This window comes from Lagenorhynchus albirostris, chromosome 1 (genome assembly GCF_949774975.1).
Source record: "Lagenorhynchus albirostris chromosome 1, mLagAlb1.1, whole genome shotgun sequence".
Taxonomy (NCBI): Eukaryota; Metazoa; Chordata; class Mammalia; order Artiodactyla; family Delphinidae; genus Lagenorhynchus; species Lagenorhynchus albirostris.
The window spans coordinates 11,235,194-11,247,398 of NC_083095.1; the positions used below are offsets into that span (position 1 = coordinate 11,235,194).

Here is a 12,205-nt window from a genome sequence, read left to right on the forward strand (position 1 = left end):
GAGATGACAACAAAAATTGAGAACTTTTTTCTATTTTGTTCTAACTACTTACATAGGTATATATAAATCTGTTTTCTGATGTAAAAATGTTTACAGGAAGGAGCCTGAAACTCAGACGTTACTAAAGAAAAGACTGAAACAAGTGACTATTTAAAAAATTTAAACATTTATGACAAAAGCCATCATAGTTTTAAAAGGCTAATATGAATATTCTCCCTTGATATTTTAACATTAATATAAAAAGTGTCACAAATTAATAAAAAGAACAGCCACATAGAAGAATGGGCAAAGATTATAAAGAAACACAGAGGCTGATAAATATATTGAGATTCACTTTCACTTACAATTTTTTAAAATGAAGATTAAAATAATGAGATCATTTTTTCCTCCATCAGATTGGCAAAGATTAATAATGACCAGAGTTTTCATGTTCTCATGCAAAGTTGATAGGAATGTAAATTGCAACTTTTCTGACCAGTATATCTCCAAATTAGAAATATATATACCCATTTATCCAGTAATACTATTTCTTTTTTTTTTTTTTGGCCGCACCTAGCGGCATGTGGGATCTTAGTTCCCCGAACAGGGATCAAACTCGTGCCCCCTGGGTTGGAAGCACAGAGTCTTAACCACTGGACCGCCAGGGAAGTCCCAGTAATATTTCTTGATATTTATTCTAATGGTATAGTTTACAGTGGTTAAAGATAGAGGTAAAAGGATTGCAGGACTGTTTATAATATTGAAAAATTGGAAATGATTTTCAATGTTTTGGTGAAATAAATTATGGCATATTTATACAGTACAGTTCTATTTAGGGGTCTTTAAAAGACAAAGTAAAATTTATATGTACACGTGTTTCTATATCCCTGGTATATTATGAAATGAAAAATTTTTTTACAGAACTCTTTGTTAAATATCCCTACTTAAAACTATTTATGTCAAAAACGCTAGAAGGGCTTCCCTGGTGGCACAGTGGTTGAGAGTCCGCCTGCCGATGCAGGGGACACGGGTTTGTGCCCCGGTCCGGGAAGATCCCACATGCCGCGGAGCAGCTGGGCCCGTGAGCCATGGCCGCTGAGCCTGTGCATCCGGAAGCGGGAGAGGCCACAACAGTGAGAGGCCCGAGTACTGCAAAAAAAAAAAAAAAAAAAAAAAATGCTAGAAAAGCAGAAATCAAATTGTTACTTGTTGTCGATGTGGGAAGGGAGGCAGATTTTAGGGAATTGCCTTTTGTCATACTCTGCTGTGTAGGTTTTTTTGTTTTTTTGTTTTTAATTTAAACAACAAAAGTATAATTCTCATAAGTGAATGGGGAAACATTAAGGTTCTGGGGTGGGTAGGATAGAGAAAGTTTAACATGTATCTTGTTCTTTGTATATTATGATCTGTTCTACAATCTTTAAAATTCTTTTGAGTCAACAGTGTAACTCTCAACTTTTCAGACTCTGGTAATAGAAGGCAAAAACACTTCCGGGGAGAGAAAGAAATACAGCTAAAAATTACAGAGATGCTAAAAATTATTTTTTTCCGTATTTTCAATAAAGAAAATAAACTCATTTTAATCTTGTAAAACAGTAAAACTAAGAGGGGGGAGGGGATGTACACTGCTTGATGGTGGTGCTTTTGTACTGTCACCAAATAGTATGATTAGTTTTCTATTCAAATTAGATACCCCATCTGAAAATGTTCTTAGGAGCACTATGACTTTTCATCAGAAATTTAATAATTAAACATAAACGTTGAATAATTATTTAGGGATATAATATTCAACAAAACTAATGATCTCTTCTTTATGCAAAGGAAATGTGTGGGTATGGAGAAAAATAATTAGGTTAATAATACGGAGTCCTGTAGCTAATCATCAAATTTGGAAACAACCCCCTAAAATATTGTTCTTAAATTTAAACTAATTCACCTGCTTGATGTCTAGCAGTGAAACATCTGTAATGTGGTTCACTTTAACTTTTTGTTTTTAATGACTATTTACACTAAAAGCCATTTCTGTTCTTGGATAACCTACTTAAATATTGGTATTAATTTTACATTTAATACACATCCGAATGCATAATAGTTTTCAAGTTTAACATTAAATGTACGTTTAATTTTTATAAATGAGAAAATTTCTACATTTAAAATTATTTCGAAGAATTTAGTATCTAATTTTAATGATTCTTTCACTGGTTTTGGTTTTCTTATCCTATTTAGAATGATCATCACTAGTTTTCCCTAGTGATTATTCTAGGCTGTTCATGACTCCTTGAAGATTATCTTTTAAAAATCTTTTAAAAAACTAAGAGATAACATATTTCTGACCATGCTGAATGTGCATTTATGAAGCAGGCATTTTATTTAGGAAGTATTTTATAACTAGAAATATTAATACCAAGAATATATAGTATCAATATGAATCTGCACTGTAGCCAGAGTTCTAAGAACCCGGCTCACCTCATTTGTCTGCATTTTTCCCCTCATTTTCTAGCTTAAAAAATTTTAATGGTTACCCTTAAAAGAATATTGCATAAACTGGTGGAATGGGATGTACTTTTAAAAATATTCTTTTAAGAATATGTTTTTAATCGGAAAAAAAAAGTAGCAGCAGGAGACTGACAGCTGTTTTGAATTATAATAGGTTCTATTAGAAGAAGCCCACATGGGCTTTAATAAGATTCTCCTAAGCAGAACTCTAGCAAGTAATCTCTATTTGCAGTAACACAACTTAATTTTATAGAAAAATGCAATTTAAAATATATCTTTATTTAATATGAACAAAATGTTTTCTGACTTGCCTTTTATTGGTGGTGGGTAGGTAAGGAAAATACTATTTTTATACATGATCTTGAGCTACTAACTACAGGTGCACAACGTCTTACTTATAATTTGAAATTCTAAGAGTTCTGATAACCATTTCTTTAGGGAGACTCATTTGATGGCAAACAATGATGTGACCTGAATTCATTTGGCAACAAAACCTAACCTGAACTAACACAGCTTAGTTTAAATGTTTAATATACTTTATTGCAAAATATGGGGTAATATGACTAATCTCACTGGGTGTGTTTACATAGTATACAGTAAATGTTTCATATACCATATTACTTTCTTTTAAAAGAGAGAGCATGAGAGAGAGAGAGAGAAGGAAAAGAGTCTGAATTTTAGAATATATCTAGCCCCAAAAGTTTCTCACTGGTAAGGAATTGTGGACTCTTAAACTGGTGTTTTAAATTGGTGATGAACATTAAATAAAATTTTTATTGGTAGGGCTTCCCTGGTGGCGCAGTGGTTTAGAGTCCGCCTGCTGATGCAGGGGAAATGGGTTCGTGCCCTGGTCTGGGAAGTTCCCACATGCCGCGGAGCGGCTGGGCCCATGAGCCATGGCCACTGAGCCTGCGCGTGCGGAGCCTGTGCTCCGCAACGGGAGAGGCCACAACAGTGAGAGGCCTGCATACCGCAAAAAAAAAAAAAAAAAAATTTTTATTGGTAGAACTAAGATTGAGAAACAGTGTAGTATGTAACACTTTATCGTTTAATTCTGTAGATAGAGTTTAATTACCAAATATGCAGGAAGAATATATGAAAAGTAGAATAAGCTTACAGATTATAGATATCAACTGTAAATTAAAACATATTACTTAAAATTAGATACTGGAGGAGAGAGAGAGGAGGAAGAAGATACTAGCTGATTTCAGTATTGCTCATAGTAGGGAGCCAGTGGATGGTAGCCAGAAAATAGGGAATTTGGGTATTATATAAAAATATTAGTAAAGTTACTTGTGGGGTAGGGAGAGACTAGGTTGGAGTAGACGGGGAGCAACTAGTCTTTGAATATATCTTATTTTGTGGTTTTGACTTTAGACTCATCTAAACATTTTACAGAATTATGTAGCAAAAGTTAATTAAAAATGCTGTGCCTAAAAATCAAAAGTGAAATAAAAGTGTACTTCCAGTTAGTGATGTAATCACCCAGAGCAAACTATTCCAAGTGACTTACATACACAGTAATTTATAGGATATCCTGAGTTGGGTATATCCTAAGGGTAAAAAAGAATTGCCAGAAAAAAAAGATTTTCATTTATCGTAATGTTGATGATAGTGTTGACATTTTAATTCTTGGCTATTGTGTGTGTATTGTGGGATAAAATAAATGAACAATTATGTAGGCAGTGTTGAGAACAGGGTTTTGACATGTGAGAAAGGAGAAACATGTGTAAAGTTAATGAGATTAAGTAAAAACCCTCTAAACCTGAATTTGAATTGGAAGCATCAGTATACACTCAGGATGTATGTGTATCTAAATACTCATGTGTAGAAAATTCCCAAACTCTTGTACTAAAAAGGCAGCCAGCACCCCCTAGCACCCAGACTGTGGTTTCTAAACACCATTTTTCACTGAAAGGAATTAAGTCTCCTTTAAAGAGATGGCTGATGACAGGTCTAAGGTAAGAAAAATACAAGATATGCCTAGAATAAGGTATAACCCTAGAAAGCAAAGAAGCTCTCAGAGACAAGTAGTGTTGTGTCGTATGATCTCAGGGACCAATTTGGATAAGCTTCCACTGTCCAGATATGGGACAATTTGAGCCTCAATTGGGATAAATACAAATAATTGAAAGCTATCAAATATGTTTAAATCCATGAACACATAATTTTTTTAACTTGCTGATCATCTTTAGAGAATGCTAGGATGTTAATTGTTTTGAAAATTAGTAAATAAAGGTAAAGAATCATTTATTCTTACCTTTCTGTGCAAACAACTGAATAGTTGATGAGTTCCTCTTACAGAAGTATTCCAGCTAATGAATAAAGAAGGAGTGATAGAATATCACCATGTTGCAGCCCCTAATGAATTAATGACTCTAGTTGGTGATTACTGTTAATTGTTAATATTAGAGAATGAGAAGTAGACGTTTGGTACCTATTGTTGGAAGTACACATCACCACATGTGAAGCAGTCTTGACAAAATAAACTTTAAAAGTACAAAAATGACACTAAATCTGATTAAGTTGTTAGATCTATAAATTTCTGTAAATACAGGGCTGAGAGAAACATATTAAGCTACATCATGGTGATGCATTTGCCAAAATTCAGACTATGGGAAACTACCATATAACCTGATTTCTTCAACAACAACAAGGAAAAAAATTGCAAGGGGAAAAGGGTTGGGGAGGGACCTTTTAAAGGAGATTTAAGAGACATAGTCGTCCAGTCACAATGCATGGGCCTTATCTGGATCCTGATTCAAACAAACTAAGAAAAAATAAACCTGGTGGAAATGACAACACTGCCTGGGAAGTTCATATTAAGGAATTGTTCATAATTTTAGATGTGATAATGGTACTGTAGTTGCTCTTTTGTATCCTTTCTTTTAGAGATTCATAAGGAAGTATTTACAGATGAAATAATATGCTATCTGGGATTTGCTTCAAAATAATCCAGAGAGATTGGGTAGAGAGTGGATTGGGATATAGTGATAGAGGACTGCCACAAATTGGTTAACTACTGAAACTTGGTAATTGTTGAACTTTGTCTTACTATTCTCTCTACTTTTGTTATATTTTTCTCTCCTTTATTACAGAAGCTGCAAAAGTATCTCCTGCACAGGAGGAAAAAATAAGTGATAGATAGGAAGGTGTGAAAATAGAGAAGCATAGTCATATTTGTCTTTGGTGTTTGAATGCTAAGGGATTTGATATTTATGGAGTATAATCCACAATCCAGAAACTTTTTATTGTTCACCAACAATGAGGACCCAACGCAGCCAAAAGTAAATAAATAAAATAAAGCTATTTATTAAAAAAAAGACTTGTGACAAAAACAACAGTGTAGTTAGACATATAGACGCATAAGGAAGACATGGCTGTTCCCATCAGAAAGGTTGATATAGAACTGAGAACTTTTTGTTCCTTTGTTTGTTTGTTTTGTGGTACGCGGGCCTCTCACTGTCGTGGTCTCTCCCGTTGCGGAGCATAGGCTCCGGACACGCAGGCTCAGCGGCCATGGCTCACGGGCCCAGCCACTCCGTGGTATGTGGGATCTTCCCGGATCGGGGCGCGAACCCATGTCCCCTGCATCGGCAGGCGGACTCTCAACCACTGCGCTACCAGGGAAGCCCCTTGTTTTTTTTGGTTTTTTGTTTTTTTGCGGTACGCGGGCCTCTCACTGCCGTGGCCTCTCCCGCTGCGGAGCACAGGCTCCGGACGCTCAGGCTCAGCGGCCATGGCCCACGGGCCCAGCCGCTCTGCGACATGCGGGATCCGCCCGGACCGGGACACGAACCCATGTCCCCTGCATCGGCAGGCGGACTCTCAGCCACTGCGCCACCAGGGAAGCCCAGAACTGAGTACTTTTAAGGTACTTCCTTCTTTAGGGGGGAAAACACTGAATTAGGGATCAGAATGACTGGTATCTAGTTTTGTCTTTGCCATTTTACTATATATTAATATTTTACTTTGGATAAGTCACTTCATCTTTTTACCTTAATTACCTAATTCAGAGATTAGAGAATGAAGCCTGTCCTGTCTACATTGAAGACTTAATGTGAGGATAAAATGGCTTAATGTGTAGAAAAGCATTTTGTAAACTATATATCCCTGTTAGAAGATACTCCTGCTACAGTCATTAAAAGAATGTAAAAAAGGGGAGCACATGTCATTGCTTTTTTAGTGGGGCCTTTTTTTCATTTACTTTTTAAAAATTATGATTAAAGATACGTATAACATTAAATTTAACATTTTAACCAGTTTTAAGTGTACATTCACATTGTTGTGCAACCATCACCACCATCCACCTCCAGAACTTTTCATTTTCTCCAATGGAAACTCTGTACCATCAAACACTAACTCCCCAGTCCCTGGCAACCTCCAGGGGGGTTTCTGTCCCTGTGATTTTAACTACTGTAGATGCCTCATATAAGTAGTGTCATATAACATTAGTCCTTCTGTGCCTGGCTCATTTCACTTAACATAATATCCTCAAGGTTTATCCATGTTGTAGCATGTATTAGAATTTCCTTCATTTTTAAGGCTGAATGATATCCCGCTGTACATATATACCACACTTTGTTCATCCGTTTGTCTGTCGATGGACATTTAGTTTGCTTCCACCTTTTGGGTGTACCACCCTGTTTGAGTCCCTGTTTTCTTAGTTGGGGGGTGTGTTATATAGCCAGAGGTGTAATTGCTGGATCATATGGTAATTCTACATTTAATTTTTATTTTTAAATTTAATTTTTGGATGGATCATGGTGCTTTTTTTTAAACAATACTGTTTATATATTTTGAAATATCTCAAAAGAGTCATATTTGAGGCTGTATGCACACTGTGATCTATACTTTTTTTTCCCTAAGAAATGTTTTTTTACTCCCAAGAACTAGTGTAGTTTTAATTAAATCACACTCTTGTAAGAGGCTTAGGCTGTATATGTGGAATATGGATCCTGAGAAACAGTTTTTGGACTGAAGAGCTCAAAGAATGTTTACAAACAAGTATTTCCTTATTAAACGGTTATTTTTTAAAAATTGATTTCATTCAGCTGTTTTCAGCTCAATACTTCATATATGCCAGGCACTGTTCTATGTGCTGAGGATTTAGTGTCAAATAAATGAAGTTCTGGCTCAGTGTAAGTGGAGCTTACATTGTAGCATGAGACAGTTAACAAGCAAACAAGTATATATTCAATAATTTCAAGTGCTGAAAAGTGCTACAAAGAAAAATAAAGTGAAGAAAGGGGGTAGAGAATGATGGGATGGGACAGGATGTTGTTTTTAGAGGATGATTAGGGAAGGCGTCTTTGAGGAGATGGCATTTGAGCAAAGGCCTGAATAAAGTGAGAGAGTGAACTGTGTGAAGACTTTGTGGAAAAGTGTTACTGATGAAGGGAATAGCAGGTCCCAAGGTGGGAGCTTTTAAAGGAGACAACTCAGAAGTTAAATGAAGATCTATCTCAACCAGTACCCAGTACCCATATGAGGAAATGGATTGGTTTAAGATATCTCATTGGAAAGAAAAGAGAAAAATAAAGATGGAAAAAATGTTAGGGAAATTGATTTGTATATTCTGTTAATGATTTTCGAACTTTGGGGACTTCCCTGGTGGTCCAGTGGGTAAGACTCCGCACTCCCTGTGTTCCATCCCTGGCCGGGGAGATAGATCCCGCGTGCCACAGTGAAGATCTGGCACAGCCAAAATAGATAGGTAGATAGATAGATACATGCATGCATACATACGTACAACTTTGATAATTCTGGAATCACAGTGGGTGATAGAGGCTTAAGGGCTCGTATACTATTCCCTTATGTATATTTTTGAAATTTTTCATGCTACAGTTTAAAATCAGAAATATGTAAATATGAAAGAGCAAATAACATTTTTTCTAAATATAAAAATTAAAATGTACTACATTATTTCTGGCAAATGTTATAATTTTATAAAATACTGTTTATTTCATTTGATGTTGAAATATTTATATATATATTATTAATGGGTGATAAAATGAAATATTCCTGAAATGGAAGGATTTTGCCTGTCTAAATATTTTTTCAAATGAGCTCTGTGATGCTTGAAGAGAAATATAGTAATAACTATTCTATTTTACTTTACCTGGAAGAGATTTCCTTAGATAAGCGAATTTTTAACCTTAGCCATAAAACTTCACAAATGTATATTTTCTGATGACAGTAGTTTTTTGATGGCAATGTTTGTAAATTTTTTCAAACTTTAAATTGTGGTAAAATATAACACAAAATTGACCATCTTAACCATTTGTAAGTGTACAATTCAATGGTATTACATACTGTTGTGCGTACATACTGTTGTGCATCTGTCACCACCACCCCTCTCCAGAACTCTTCATCTTTCAAAACTGAAACTCTCTACCCATTAAACACTAACTCCCCATTCCCTTGCTCCCACCTCCAGCCTATGGACACTACCATTCTGTTTTCTGTCTCTATGATTTTAACTACTCTAATTGCCTCATGGTAAGTGGAATCATACAGTATTTGTCTTTTTGTAACTGACGTTTCACAGCATAATGTCTTTAAAGTTCATCCATGTTGTAGCATGTATCAGAATTTCCTTCCTTTTTAAGCCTGAGTAATATTCCATTGTATGTACATACCACATTTTGCTTTTCATCAGTTGATGGACACTTGGGTTGCTGCCACGTTTTAGCTACTGTGAATAATGCTACTATGAACCTGGGTGTACAAATATGTCTTTGAGACCCTGCTTTTAGTTCTTTTGGGTATATAGCCAGAAGTTAAATTGCTGGATCATACGGTAAATCTATTTTTAATATTTTGAGGAACTTCTGTGCTGTTTGCCACAGTAGCCATTTCCACAGTGCACAACAGTGCATGAAGTTTCCAGCTCTCCACATCCTTGCCCAACATTTATTACTTTCTGTTTCATTGATAATAGCCATCCTAATAGGTTTGAGGTGGTATCTCATTGCGGTTTTGATGTGCATTTCCCTAATGATTAGTGATGTTGTCTTTTCGTGTGCTTATTTGGCTATTCATATATCTTCTTTGGAAAAATGTCTATTCAAGTCCTTTTCCCATTTTCTAATCAGGTTTTTTTGTTGTTGAGGTGTAGGAAATTTATATTCTGGATATTAATCCCTTATATATGATTTGCAAATATTTTCTTCCATTCTGTGGGTTTATAATTAATTCACTTTCAAAAACGAGGTTGACCAAAATAAAATTGAAGTCCCTTTTAGCTCCATGAGTCTGACTTCTCTGCCTTAATAAGTATGTTTAATGGAACGTAATTTCACCTCAATGAGTTGCTGCTATCATAAACATTCTTGTTCTGTGTCACTGGAATGAATAGGGTTTGTGGTACTGGGTGGAGGTCATCTGCCTCTGTGTTAGATGGCCCTAGAGAGACATATGAGCCTAGTTGGTGGCTTTCTAAACTCTCACTCTGATCTCATCTATTTGAAGATGCCTTCAAAAGGCAAAGGTCTCTTGCTGACTGCTTCCGATTTACTGTTCACAGTCTCTTTTTGTTTTGTTGTTCTTATTAGGTGTCCAAGGATAGAACTGAAGATTACAATATCTGTGACTTTAGGCAAGTTACTAACCTCTCAGACTCATCAGTTTAAAAAAGTGGGGAGCAGTATTTGGAGAATTAAATGGATTTAATACATATAAAGGCTCTAAGAACAGAGTCTGGCATATAGTAAACCCTCAATAAATGTTAGTTGTTATGTTAAGTAAAACATGTTTGGGTAATGAGAATGGGCATATGAAGTTATATTCTTTTAACTTAGTGTTTTTTTTTTTTCTTTTTAAGCTTTATTTCTAGCTGCTCTGAAAATGTGAGATTTGGCTATAGAAGTGATCATCCCACTTTACCTCATTAGGCCTGTACCCCTTTTCACTCTCAAGCATCCTGATTTGAATGATATGATTTGAATGATGTGGTCACCTTAGATTTGACAGAAGTGAAATATTACTATAGTTTTACATTTCTTTTTAATTATAATTGTTTTTCATATTCACATATGCCCCACATTCCTGTTCTTCTATAATTATCCGTAAAAATTGGACTAAGTGGAAAGCATGTTTAAATTCCAAAGTCCAATTGCCTTTTTTTCTCTGTACACTAACATTTAATATAGAAGTAACCCCCCTCCCCATCCTCATTTTCCAAATCAATAAGTATTACAGCTTCAGCGGATTTTAGGAACCCTGTTTTGACGTAATTTATAGATGTTGCAACCCATACATTTCAGTTTAGGTTTACAAAAACTGAGACTCATAGAAGTTAAATGTAGCTTATCCTGTGTAAGTGGTAAATTAGTGACAAGAGGGAGAACTCTATCCCAGATACCTGACACTCATTGTTCTCTCTGCTGCCTAAAGTGTAACAAGTATTTTTATGCAAAGGTCAGAGTTTTCTAAACTCTGCAAGTGTTCTGCAAGTCCATTCTTGTAATGCTCTATGGGGCAAAGGGCCTCCTTTAGATTATGCTGAATACTTCCTCTTGGAGGTTCACAATGCACCTTACCACTTTAAAGATGCCAAAAAGTTCTGAAGTAAAGAAAAGTAAAACTTTGTTTAATACTGCATTTTCCAAACATTGCGAAAACTGTTTGGAAATGCTAGCCTAGGGATTTTGGGAGGAGAGAGAGGTTGATTTTTGGTTTTGAAATTTTTTTCATAGGGTTGTTAATTCTTTCTGTTGCATTCAGCATGATTTTTCTCCCTTAGTTGGGTCTACTACAATCGCTGAAGCTTATTTTAAGCCAGTTGGCTCCTCTGATTGAGATTGGTCATGTCAACTATTAACAGAAGGAGCTCCCCCAGAAAGGTGATTCTAGGAAAAGGGTTTATGAGTTCCCTAGGGCTATTTGCATCCTCTGGGCCTCTCCCAGTCCCATAGGCCCTCTCTTTCCCTTTCCTTTCCTGTCATATCATACAAAGATTAGATTTCATCTTGTTCTATGTAGGATACAGACAAAGCTTGCCTGGAATGAAAACATCCCTGGAGAGGTAAGACTGTGACTGACTCTCACTTCCAGCATTTAAAGGCAGTGGATTCGATTAAGAAATAAATAACATCATACTGTGTTCCACTTGGCATGAGGTTTTGGTTACCTAAGAAATAAATTGTTCTCTGAGAATTTTGAGACATACAGCTTTAGTAACTTAGTCAGGGTTACCCCCAGGATTTGGAATTGGGGATACAGGGTGGACTTAAGGGTTATATCTGATCCAGAAAAGATTCTCCCACCAAGTCTTTCCAAGACCTGTGTTTATTTTAGTATTAGAGCTCTAGTAGAAGATATTAATGTCACCCAAATCAGTTCATCTTGAAGGGGATTTCCATTGACTAGGAGCTACCAGGAAGAGACTCTGTCCCTAAGTCCCAAAGACATTTTTATTTCAAGCCACATCACCAGAGTGAGACCCCAGCTGTCCTGGTGGTGCTAATTATAGTGGCAAATGGCCAAGCATCTGTATCTCAGCTGTGACTTCTCTAGTGCTTGCTAGGTGTTCTTGTGTCTTCAGTGGGTCTGGTGATGTCTTCTAACCCTTCTGTGGTTGCTTTAGAATATCTAATTGTGCTCATCATAAAACTGAGATTTTTTTAAGGCATTTTTGGCATGGTTTAAATCTCAAGCAGACCAGTGTAATAATGTTTGGTGTCCCTGCAAACTGTACAAAATTCTCAGATGAAGATTATTCTCGTAT

At 36.0% G+C, this 12,205-nt stretch overlaps 1 protein-coding gene across 2 annotated transcripts in view; it reads left to right on the forward strand.

The window, feature by feature from the left end:
* The window catches only part of BTBD7 (BTB domain containing 7), an 81,377-nt gene that overhangs the window by 14,453 nt on the left and 54,719 nt on the right, over positions 1–12,205 (forward strand). The window contains exon 1 of one of the 2 annotated variants that reach the window (XM_060166431.1): positions 6,154–6,349. The exons of the other annotated variant lie outside the window; for it this stretch is intronic. The gene's annotated coding sequence lies outside the window, so the exon portion shown is untranslated. Of the gene's footprint in view, positions 1–6,153; positions 6,350–12,205 lie in introns of those variants that run through there. 2 annotated transcript variants of the gene reach the window in all.